At 46.7% G+C, this 12,092-nt stretch overlaps 1 protein-coding gene across 1 annotated transcript in view; it reads left to right on the top strand.

The window, feature by feature from the left end:
* LOC116984381 (protein kinase C-binding protein NELL1-like) overlaps positions 1-12,092 on the top strand; it is a 170,965-nt gene that overhangs the window by 96,298 nt on the left and 62,575 nt on the right. The gene's annotated exons all lie outside the window — the stretch shown is intronic.

Below are 12,092 nucleotides of genomic sequence, written 5' to 3'. Positions count from 1 at the left end.
TACATCTTGAGCAAGGTGTCCCAAGATTTGCGTTGAATTTGTTGCACTGTGCATGAGGTCATAAGTGATAGGAGCAGAATTAGGCCATTCGGCCCATCAAGTCTACTCCGCCATTCAATCATGGCTGACCTCGTTCTCCCTCCGAACCCCATTCCACTGCCATCTCCCCATAACCCCTGACACCCGTACTGATCAAGAATCTGTCGATCCCTGCCTTAAAAATATCCACTGACTTGGCCTCCGTAGCCTTCTGTGGCAAAGAATTCCACAGATTCATCACCCTGACACCATGGCTATGCTCTGTCCTGCCCGCACCCCCCCACAGATTCATTTTCCGCCCACCCCTCCCCCAACATTCCGTCTGAAGAAGGGTCCCAAACAGAAGCGCCACCTATCCGTGTTCTCCAGAGATGCTGCCTGACCCGCTGAGTTACTCCATGGATGCTGCCTGACCCGCTGAGTTACTCCAGCACTCTGTGTCTTTCTTCAGGAAATTTAGAGTCTAATTTCATGAATTGTTGTCTTGTCAAAGTCTGGTCATTAATGGCACCACGTCAAACAGTATTTTAATGAATGAATGAATGAATGAATGAATGAATGAATGAATACATTTTATTGCCCAAGTATTCACATACAAGGAATTTGCCTTGGTGCTCCGCCCGCAAGTGACAACATGACATACAGTGACAGTTAGGAATGACACATAAAACATTAAACGTTAATAATAAAACATTATCGATTAAACATATGAATTAAATAAAATACCTGAGCACCACCTCAATTTGTTCCCTTGAAGAGCTTTGCAGTCGATGTAGGTTGAACTGTTTAATGCATCATGCAGTCGCATGCTTAAACATATCATGTTAGGCTTTTTGGGGACAGCAGGGAGAGGTTTGCACGTGAAGCTTAGTATTGTCACCACATTATTGTGCCTTTGATGCAAAGTCACAAATAAGTCCAGATTGAATTTCAATAAGAAAAAGTGCCCTTTACAATGTATCCCAATTATCAGTTCAGTTTAATTCAGTGACACGGCGTGGAAATGGGCCCTTTGGCCCACCAAGTCCATGCCGACTAGCGATCCCCCACCACTAGTACTAACCTACACACAGCAGGGACAATTTCCAATTATACCAAGCCAGTTAGCCTACAAGCCTGCACTTGGGAATGTCGTTTTCCCCCCCCCCCCCCCCCCACCCCCACATCAGACTGAAGAAGGGTCTCGACCCGAAATGTCACCTAGTCCTTCGCTCCGTAGACGCTGCCTCACCCGCTGAGTTTCTCCAGCATTTTTGTCCACCTCCAAGTTGCAGCAAGGTGATTTGGCCCATTGTAACCACGCCAGCCTTTCGCTAGAGAATCCAAATCTAATTTTAACGCCGTTTTTTCCTCAGTGCTTGGTATTTACAGTAATAAAGCCATACAGCGTGGAAACGGGCCCTTGGCCCAACTTGCCCACACTGGCCAACAGTGTCCCAGCTACACTAGTCCCACCGGCCTGCTTTTGGTCCATATCCCTCCAAACCTGTCCTATCCATGTACAGTGCTTTATTTGTACAATGAAACTCATTTTTGTATATGGTTCAGTACAAGTATCACTATACAGAAGCAAAGTGTAGGAAGGAACTGCAGATGCTGGTTGAAACCGAAGATATAGACAATAGACAATAGACAATAGGTGCAGGAGTAGGCCATTCGGCCCTTCGAGCCAGTACCACCATTCAATGTTATCATGGCTGATCATCCCCAATCAGCACCCCGTTCCTGCCTTCTCCCCATATCCCCTGATTTTTAAGAGCCCTATCTAGCTCTCTCTTGAAAGCATCCAGAGAACCTGCCTCCACCGCCCTCTGAGGCAGAGAATTCCACAGACTCACCACTCTCTGTGAGAAAAAGTGTTTCCTCATCTCCGTTCTAAATGGCTTACTCCTTATTCTTAAACTGTGGCCCCTGGTTCTGGACTCCCCCAACATCGGGAACATGTTTCCTGCCTCTAGCGCAGTGGTTCCCAACCTTTTTTTGGCCATGCCCCACCTAATCACCTCTAAAATCCTGATGCCCCCCCCCCCCCATATTTTAGCACGAGCAGACAAAGAAATAATTCTCAGAAAATGGAATTTACTCAAAATAACATCTGAAACATAAACTACATATGTTTACCTGATGCCCCCCTTAAAAATCAAATTGCCCCCCTGTGGGGCGTACGCCACACGTTGGGAACCACTGCTCTAGCGTGACCAAACCCTTAACAATCTTGTATGTTTCAATGAGATCCTCTCTCATCCTTCTAAACTCCAGAGTGTACAAGCCCAGCTGCTCCATTCTCTCAGCATATGACAGTCCCGCCATCCCAGGAATTAACCTTGTAAACCTACGCTGCACTCCCTCAATAGCAAGAATGTCCTATTAAGATAGACACAATAGACCCATTCCTTCTCTCCAGAGATGCTGCCTGTCCCGCTGAGTTACTTCAGCAACTTGTGCCTATGTTACAATACATAAGCACTTAAATATATATCAGACTAGACTAAGTGGGACCCGTTGGGTCCCATGTTCACACGGGAGGGCTGGTCCCCCGACGCAATATTCCACCTCTCCACCAATTCCACCTCTCCACCAATTACTTCAACTCAAACAACCATTTGCAGTGCATTTTTACTTCAACCTAAACAACCATTTGCAATGCGTTTTTACTTCAAACCAACCATATTTTCATTTTCAAACCACATTAAGGGCACTCACAGTTGAGTAGACATGTGTTCAGTGTTATTCAGAGCTCAGAGAGACGTGACCCTCGGGTTCCTCCATCTTGCAGAGACTGAGTGATGGCACACCCCTTCCTGGTTTTATAGTCCCTCCCCCTCCCTCCAGCAGGGGCAGCAGAGAGAATGGCAAATTATTTAAAAACATTAATATCTCTCTGATTTTTAATCGATGGGAAAAATCCTCTGGTCCCGGAAGGCGGAGGGGGACTCTGAGCGAGGTGGCCAAGAATGGCGGCTGTAGGTGGCGGCGTTCTCTCGGAAATCGCAGCACAGCGAACCAAAAGCGGTCAAGATCAGATTTTTAGTAATATAGATTAGCATCTCAGACACAGTACAAGTGCATTGCAGTCGTACACTGAGACAGTATACAGAGTTGAAGATTAATTTTCCTCCTGGGATTATAAAGTTCTATCGTATCATTTCTCAGACGCAAAATGCTGGAGTAACTCAGCGGGACGGGCAGCTTCTCCGGAGAGAAGGAATGGGTGACGTTTCGGGTCGAGACCCTTCTTCAGACTTAAGGGTCTCGAAGACAGAAGGGTCTCGACCCGAAACATCACCCATTCCTTCTCTCCAGAGATGCTGCCTGTCCCGCTGAGTTACTCCAGCATTTTGTGTCTACCTTCAATGTAAACCAGCACCTGCAGTTCCTTCCTTCAGTGTACAGAGTCGCCAGAATTGCTCCATTTTCAAGTCCCAGTTGCTGCAAGTGCAGGGATCTTGACCTGACCATGAAGGTCTGTTGTCCAGGTGGCGTTGCAGGGTCGGCCTGGTCAAGGGTAGCCGTGGTGTCCTCCACTGCTGTAGGCCACGTGCGGTCCACGTGCGGTCCACGTGCGGTGGGTTCTTGGAACTGCGCCCGGTCCAGCCAAGCCCCAAGAAGCTGCAGGTGTGCAGTTACTTGCAGGTACAAGTACAGGTGGCGAAGAGTGTGGCTTCCTCAACACTTAGAAATACTCATAAAATCATGTGATAGGAGCAGAATTAGGCCATTCGGCCCATTCGATCATGGCTGATCTATCTCTCCCTCCTAACCCCGTTCTCCTGCCTTCTCCCCATAACCTCTGACACCTAAACTAACCTAAAATCTATCCATCTCTGCCTTAAAAATATCCACTGACGTGGCCTCTACAACCTTCTGTGGCAAATAATTCCACAGATTCACCACCCTCTGGCTAAAGGATCTAACTCCTTCAACTCCACCAACCTGGGTTCAATCCTGACCTCAGATGAACTTGGATCAAAGTTGGATTTTTTTCTCTGGAGCCTCTGTGGCTGCAGGGAGATGTGTACGGAGTTTGTACGTTCTCTCCGCGACCTGCGTGGGTTTTCTCTGGGAACTCCGGTTTCCTCCCACACTCCAATGATGTGCAGGTTTGCGCTGCTTCTCCGCTCTGGCTGTGGGCCTAACGCGATTTTATCGGCGACTGCCGGCACCCGTCACTGATTACTGTCCATATGGCCCACGGCTGAAGCCTCCGAAGCTCTGTGTGTGTACGTGTGTGTGTGTGTGTGTGTGTGTGTGTGTGTGTGTGTGTGTGTGTGTGTGTTTGTGCGTGTTTGTGCGCGAGTGTGTGTGTGTGTGTGTGTGTGTGCGCCCGCCAATAAATTCTGTCCCCCCCTGTCCCCCCCATGTTTTGATAGCGATTTCCGTGCCTGGTCGCCGGCAGTCGCCTATAAAATCGCCTAAGTGGGACAGGCCCTTAACAGTCCCACTCAGCTTGTCAAAATTCAGCCCTGCTAGTTTACCTGTAGAATTCACCTGCTCTGTATTGCATTCACACGCTGTAGAAAAGCTCGTCTTCCTGCAACGGTTGTTAACTAACTCTGTCACTTTTGTCCGTCACTTGAGATGTTAAGGAGTATTGCATTGAACTATCCTCAAACACCTCGTGAAGGGAATCGTATCGTACCTATTGATGCAAACATCTAAGCCATGGAAATGATTTGCTTTTCCCTTCAACGCAAACACGGCCACCATTTTCAATTTAAATGTTAATGTTCTATCAATTTTGGTGGCTTTCTTTTAAGATTAGAACTCCGTTTCATTTGCAAGATATCACCGCAGATGTCCTTTTTATCAAATAAAAATGAACCTTTGTTTTTGTTTTTAGTAACTGGTCAGAAATAAACAAGAAAATCATCCTTGAAATAGTTTGCATGAATTTCGACTGAATTCTGATATTGCAGTATAATTCTTCATTTCTCACAGCTCCTTGCTGCAAACACTGATTTTGTTTGAAGGATGGTGTTTTAGCAGGCAGTGTTGCACAAGAATTGTTTCTCACAAGGTTGACTGCAGTTTATGTCGTGTGTTTAAGAAAGAACTGCAGATGCTGGAAAAATCGAAGGTAGACAAAATTGCTGGAGAAACTCAGCGAGTGAGGCAGCATCTATGGAGCGAAGGAATGGGCGGCGTTATGTAATAGGAATAATGCGTTTAGTTCAGGGATACAGCACAAAGGCAGGTCCTTCGCTCCACCCGCCGAGTCCACGCCGACCAGCACGCTACCACTGTATGACACACACTAGGAACAAATTACAATGACACCAGGCCAATTAACCTACAAACTTGTACGTCTTTGGAGTGTGGGAGGAAACCAGAGTACCATGAGAAAACCCACTCGGTCCCAGGGAGAATGTAGAGACAAGCACCTGTGGTCAGGATCGAACCGGTGTCTCTGGAACTGTGAGGCAGCAACTATGGACAATGGACAATAGGTGCAGGAGTAGGCCATTCGGCCCTTCGAGACAGCACCGCCATTCAATGCGATCATGGCTGATCATCCACAATCAGTGCCCTGTACCTGCCTTCTCACCATATCCCCTGACTCTACTATCTTTAATAGCCCTATCTAACTCTCTCTTGAAAGCAACCAGAGAACCAGCCTGCACTGCCCTCTCCAGCTTGTTCCATACACCCACCACCCTTTGTGTGAAAAATGTACCCCTCAGATTCCTATTAAATCTTTTCCCCTGTCAGGTAAGGTAGTGCATCCGTGGATAACAAGGGAAATCAGGGATAGTATCAAAACAAAAGATGAAGCATACAAATTAGCCAGAAAAAGCAGCCTACCAGAGGACTGGGAGAAATTCAGAGTTCAGCAGAGGAGGACAAAGGGCTTAATTAGGAAAGGGAAAATAGATTATGAAAGAAAACTGGCGGGGAACATAAAAACTGATTGCAAAAGCTTTTATAGATATGTGAAGAGAAAAAGATTAGTTAAAACAAATGTAGGTCCCTTGCAGTCAGAAACAGGTGAATTGATCATGGGGAACAAGGACATGGCAGACCAATTGAATAACTACTTTGGTTCTGTCTTCACTAAGGAAGACATAAATAATCTGCCGGAAATAGCAGGGGACCGGGGGTCAAATGAGATGGAGGAACTGAGTGAAATCCAGGTTAGCCGGGAAGTGGTGTTAGGTAAATTGAATGGATTAAAGGCCGATAAATCCCCAGGGCCAGATAGGCTGCATCCCAGAGTACTTAAGGAAGTAGCCCCAGAAATAGTGGATGCATTAGTGATAATTTTTCAAAACTCTTTAGATTCTGTAGTAGTTCCTGAGGACTGGAGGGTAGCTAATGTAACACCACTTTTTAAAAAGGGAGGGAGTGAGAAAACGGGGAATTACAGACCAGTTAGTCTAACATCGGTGGTGGGGAAACTGCTAGAATCAGTTATTAAAGATGGGATAGCAGCACATTTGGAAAGTGGTGAAATCATTGGACAAAGTCAGCATGGATTTATGAAAGGTAAATCATGTCTGACGAATCTTATAGAATTTTTCGAGGATGTAACTAGTAGAGTGGATAAGGGAGAACCAGTGGATGTGTTATATCTGGACTTTCAGAAGGCTTTCGATAAGGTCCCACATAAGAGATTAGTATACAAACTTAAAGCACACAGTATTGGGGGCTCAGTATTGATGTGGATAGAGAAATGGCTGGCAAACAGGAAGCAAAGAGTAGGAGTAAACGGGTCCTTTTCACAATGGCAGGCAATGACTAGTGGGGTACCGCAAGGCTCAGTGCTGGGACCCCAGCTATTTACAATATATATTAATGATTTGGACGAGGGAATTGGATGCAACATTTCCAAATTTGCGGATGACATGAAGCTGGGGGGCAGTGTTAGCTGTGTGGAGGACGCTGGGAGGCTGCAAGGTGACTTGGATAGGCTGGGTGAGTGGGCAAATGCATGGCAGATGCAGTATAATGTGGATAAATGTGAGGTTATCCACTTTGGTGGCAAAAACAGGAAAGTAGACTATTATCTGAATGGTGGGCCGATTAGGAAAGGGGGAGATCTGGGTGTCATGGTACACCAGTCATTAAAGTAGGCATGCAGGTGCAGCAGGCAGTGAAGAAGGCGAATGGTATGTTAGCATTCATAGCAAAAGGATTTGAGTATAGGAGCAGGGAGGTTCTACTGCAGTTGTACAGGGTCTTGGTGAGACCACACCTGGAGTATTGCGTACAGTTTTGGTCTCCTAATCTGAGGAAAGACATTCTTGCCATAGAGGGAGTACAGAGAAGGTTCACCAGACTGATTACTGGGATGTCAGGACTTTCATATGAAGAAAGACTGGATAGACTCGGTTTGTACTCGCTAGAATTTAGAAGATTGAGGGGGGATCTTATAGAAACTTACAAAATTCTTAAGCGGTTGGACAGGCTAGATGCAGGAAGATTGTTCCCGATGTTGGGGAAGTCCAGAACAAGGGGTCACAGTTAAGGGGGAAATCTTTTAGGATCGAGATGAGGAAAACATTTTTCGCACAGAAAGTGGTAAATCTCTGGAATTCTCTGCCACAGAAGGTAGTTGAGGCCAGTTCATTGGTGATATTTAAGAGGGAGTTAGATGTTGTCCTTGTGGCTAAAGGGATCAGGGGGTATGGAGAGAAGGCAGGTACAGGATACTGAGTTGGATGATCAGCCATGATCATATTGAATGGCGGTGCAGGCTCGAAGGGCCGAATGGTTTACTCCTGCACCTATTTTCTATGTTTCTATGTTTCTATGTCCCTTAAACATCTGTCCTCTGGTCTTCGATTCACCTACTCTGGGCAAGAGACTCTGCCCCCCCCACGCCCCACCCCCACACCAGTCTGTACAAGGGTCTCGACCCGAAACGTTGCCTATTCCTTCGCTCCGTAGATGCTGCATCACCCGCTGAGTTTCTCCAGCATTTTCTTTGTCTACCTTCGAGTTTTCCAGCATCTGCAGTTCTTTCTCAAACTCTGTGCACCTACCCGATCTGCCCTCCCTCTCATGATTTTATAGTCAGACAGAGTGGGAGAGAGTCGGAGGTCCAGAAACAGGCCCTTCAGCCCAACTTGACCATGCTCATCAACATGCCGCATCTACACTCGTCCCATCTGGGTCACATCCCTCTGATCCTTGCTTGCCTCCCTATTCCACACACTCAGTTACACAGTTCTTACACAGTTTTTTTTCTCCTTGTATCAAAAAATAATTGATTTAATTTCACACGATACTAAGACCAAAAAAAAACAAAACCCTGGTGACATGCCCACCGCCATATTACAAAATCATCAAACAACGATGCTACAAATATTCTAATAGCTACCATACAACACTTGTAAAGGGGCGAGCATCCGGCTCGGGCAAAACCCTCTTCCGCCTGGCACCGTGACACGCGGATCAGGACACAATCTTACACAGTAGCATTATTTGGAAGCTGTTGTGTTGGTATTCAGCGCAAGGCACTGCTCAAATTGTGAGGGTCTCTTGCACTGACACTTATCACTGGAGTAATATACTTAACATGTCTGCCGCTACAGAATCACAAGTGCCTTTTCTTGTTAATGAGCCAATTCTTGACACCTCGTTTCTCACCACCAATAGGTTATTTTCCCCAAACCTGCGTTGCTGTTTTGCACATCTTTCACTCATTGTCCTTTATCTCTCCACATCACCGCCTATATCTCTCGTTTCCCTTGTCCCTAACCAGTCTGAAGAAGGGTCACGACCCGAAACGTCACCCATTCCTTCGCTCCGGAGATGCAGCCCATCCCAATAGACAATAGACAATAGGTGCAGGAGTAGGTCATTCGGCCCCTCGAGCAGCCCTGCTCTTCAATGTGATCGTGGCTGATCATCCACAATCGGTACCCCGTTCCTGCCTTCTCCCCATATCCCCTGACTCCGCTATCTTTAAGAGCCCTATCTAGCTCTCTCTTGAAAGCATCCAGGGAAGCAGCCTCTACCACCCTCTGAGGCAGAGAATTCCACAGACTCACAACTCTCTGTGAGAAAAAGTGTTTCCTCATCTCCGTTCTAAATGGCTTACCCCTTATTCTTACACTGTGGCCCCTGGTTCTGGACTACCCCAACATCGGGAACATGTTTCCTGCCTCCAGCGTGTCCAAACCCTTAATCTTATATGTTTCAATAAGATCCCCTTGCATTCATCTAAACTCCAGAGTGTACAAGCCCAGCTGTTCCATTCTCTCAGCATATGACAGTCCCGCTATCCTGGGAATTAATCTTGTAAACCTAGGCTGCACTCCCTCAATAGCAAGAATGTCCTTCCTCAAATTAGGATATTCACCGTCTATATCACTTGTTTCCTTAATCCCTGACCAGTCTGAAGAAGTGCCTCGACCTGAAACGTCACCTATTCCTTCTCTCTGGAGACGCTGCCTTTCTCGCTGAGTTACTCCAGCTTTTTGTGGTAGACAAAAATGCTGGAGAAACTCAGCGGGTGAGGCAGCATCTATGGAACGAAGGAAAAAGGCGACGATTCGGGTCGAGACCCTTCTTCAGACTGATGTGGGGGCGGGGGGTGGTGGGAAGAAGAAAGGAAGATGCGGAGACAGTGGGCTGTGGGGGAGCTGGGAAGGGGAGGGGAAAGAGGGAGAAAGCAAGGACTACCTGAAATTGGAGAAGTTAATGTTCATACCGCTGGGGTGTAAACTACCCAAGCGAAATATGAGGTGCTGCTCCTCCAATAGCCTATCTTTGGTTGAAACCAGCACCTGCGGTTCCGTCCTACACTGAGGAGACGGCTTGCAGGATGCTGGAATGAGGCGAGTTGTCTCTAAGGCAGAACGCCTCGTTAGTACAGATGCAGAGACGTAGCGAGCTGAAAAATGACGTCTCTGCTACACGTCTTGTTTAATGTCAGGGGTACATATGCCAGCATCAATTTTTAAACAGCGTATCAAAATTAAGATTTCATGATTCACAATTTTAAATATTAATCATCTCAAAGCTGTACAGGGAGGAGAGTTCTTTCTCCACCATGTCCCACTCTTGCTAGCAAGTTGCTTGCTCTGCCTTGAGATGTCGCCACGCTAACAATAAGGTCATAGCAGTAGAATTAGGACATTCGGCCCATCAAATCTACTCCACCATTCAATCCTGGCTGATCTACCTCTCCCTCCTAACCCCATCTCTCCATGATACGTTTACCATAGTATAAAATAGTACATTGAATTTGAAATTCTCTGTCACAGAGAGTGGTTGAGGCCAATTCATTGGCGATATTTAAGAGGGAGTTAGTTGTGGCCCTTGTGGCTAAAGGGATCGGGGGTATGGAGAGAAGGCAGGTACAGGATACTGAGTTGGATGTTCAGCCATGATCATATTGAATGGCGGTGCTGGCTCGAAGGGCCGAATGGGCTACTCCTGCACCTATTTTCTATGTTTCTATGAAATGGGCAATATGTTATAGAGGTGATTTTATAGAGGTGTATAAAATCATGAGAGAAATAGATCGGATAGACGCACCGAGTCTCTTCACTGCTCCTTGGTACAATAAACTAAACTGAACTGAATTGTGTAAGGGAATCGAGAAGCATAAGGTGAAGGGAATTGTTTTTTTAATAGGAATCTGTTTTAATAAGTTTATCACACAAAGGGTAATGGGTGTAAAGAACTAGCTGTCGGAGGAGGTAGTTGAGGCAGGGACTATTGTACCGTTTAAGAAGTGCATGCTTCCATTTCTTCGGCCTCCATGTCGCTTCATGAGCGGCAAGGCGGTGCAGCGGTAGAGTTGCTGCCTCACAGCACCAGAGGCGCAGGTTCGACCCTGTCTACGGGTGCTGTCGGTACGGAGTTTGTACCTTCTCTCTGTGACCTGCGTGGGTTTTCTCCGGGTGCTCCGGTTTCCTCCCACACTCCAAAGACGTACAGGTTTGCAGGTTAATTAGCTTGGTATAATTGGCAATTGTCCCTGGTGTTTGTAGGATGCCGTTAGTGTGTGGGGATCGCTGGTCGGCGCGGACCCGGTGTTGGGGGGGGGGGAGTCCAGGACCAGGGGCCACAGCTTCCGAATAAGGGGTGAACCATTTAGAATGGAGACGAGGAAACACTTCTTCACCCAGAGGGTTGTGAGTCTGTGGAATTCTCTGCCTCAGAGGGCGATGGAGACTTTCAAGAGGGAGCTAGATAGGGCTGTTAAAGAAAGCAGAGTCAGGGGATATGGGGAGAAGGCAGGAACTGCCTGATTATGGTTGATCCGAGACTGGATAGGCTGGGCTTGTACTCGCTAGAATTTAGAAGATTGAGGGGGGATCTTACAGAAACTTACAAAATTCTTAAGGGGTTGGACAGGCTAGATGCAGGAAGATTGTTCCCGATGTTGGGGAAGCCCAGAACAAGGGGTCACAGTTTAAGGATAAGGGGGAAGTCTTTCATGACTGAGATGAGAAGAACATTTTTCACACAGAGAGTGGTGTATCTGTAGAATTCTCTGCCACAGAAGGTAGTTGAGGCCAGTTCATTGGCTATATTTAAGAGGGAGTTAGATGTGGCCCTTGTGGCGAAGGGGATCAGGGGATATGGAGAGAAGGCAGGTACGGGATACTGAGTTGGATGATCAGCCATGATCATATTGAATGGCGGTGCAGGCTCGAAGTGCCCGTTTCCGCGCTGCATCTCCAAACTAAACCATCGTGATACAACATCTGATAAACCAAGGCTGTTGAAATAAAAACTATTTACAAAACACCTGATTTTTTTTATGGGACCTATTGAGCCTACAAGCAGAAACCCTTCAGAAATGTTGCCTTTCAGTGGATAAGAACATGGTTACAGCCTGAGAATAAATCAGCGGCTGCATTTAAATAAAATCCTGTTGACAACTTGCCACCAGGGGAATGAATGGAGATGGTGCAGGAATATCAATTTGAGCAATGTGTGCTTTCAAGCGGGTTCCATCGTGACAAATGGGGGCTTGTTTCGACATTGCTGTGGATATCTTGTCCAGCCAAATTGAAAGCGTGTGATGTTATATCGCTCGTGCCAACGTAACTTATCTATTGTTTTTAAGCCACATTGCAGAGCAGAATGCTATT

The sequence above is a fragment of the Amblyraja radiata genome, chromosome 20, assembly GCF_010909765.2.
Source record: "Amblyraja radiata isolate CabotCenter1 chromosome 20, sAmbRad1.1.pri, whole genome shotgun sequence".
Taxonomy (NCBI): Eukaryota; Metazoa; Chordata; class Chondrichthyes; order Rajiformes; family Rajidae; genus Amblyraja; species Amblyraja radiata.
Note: the sequence above shows the minus strand (reverse complement) of the source record. Positions and strands in the feature narration are given on the sequence as shown.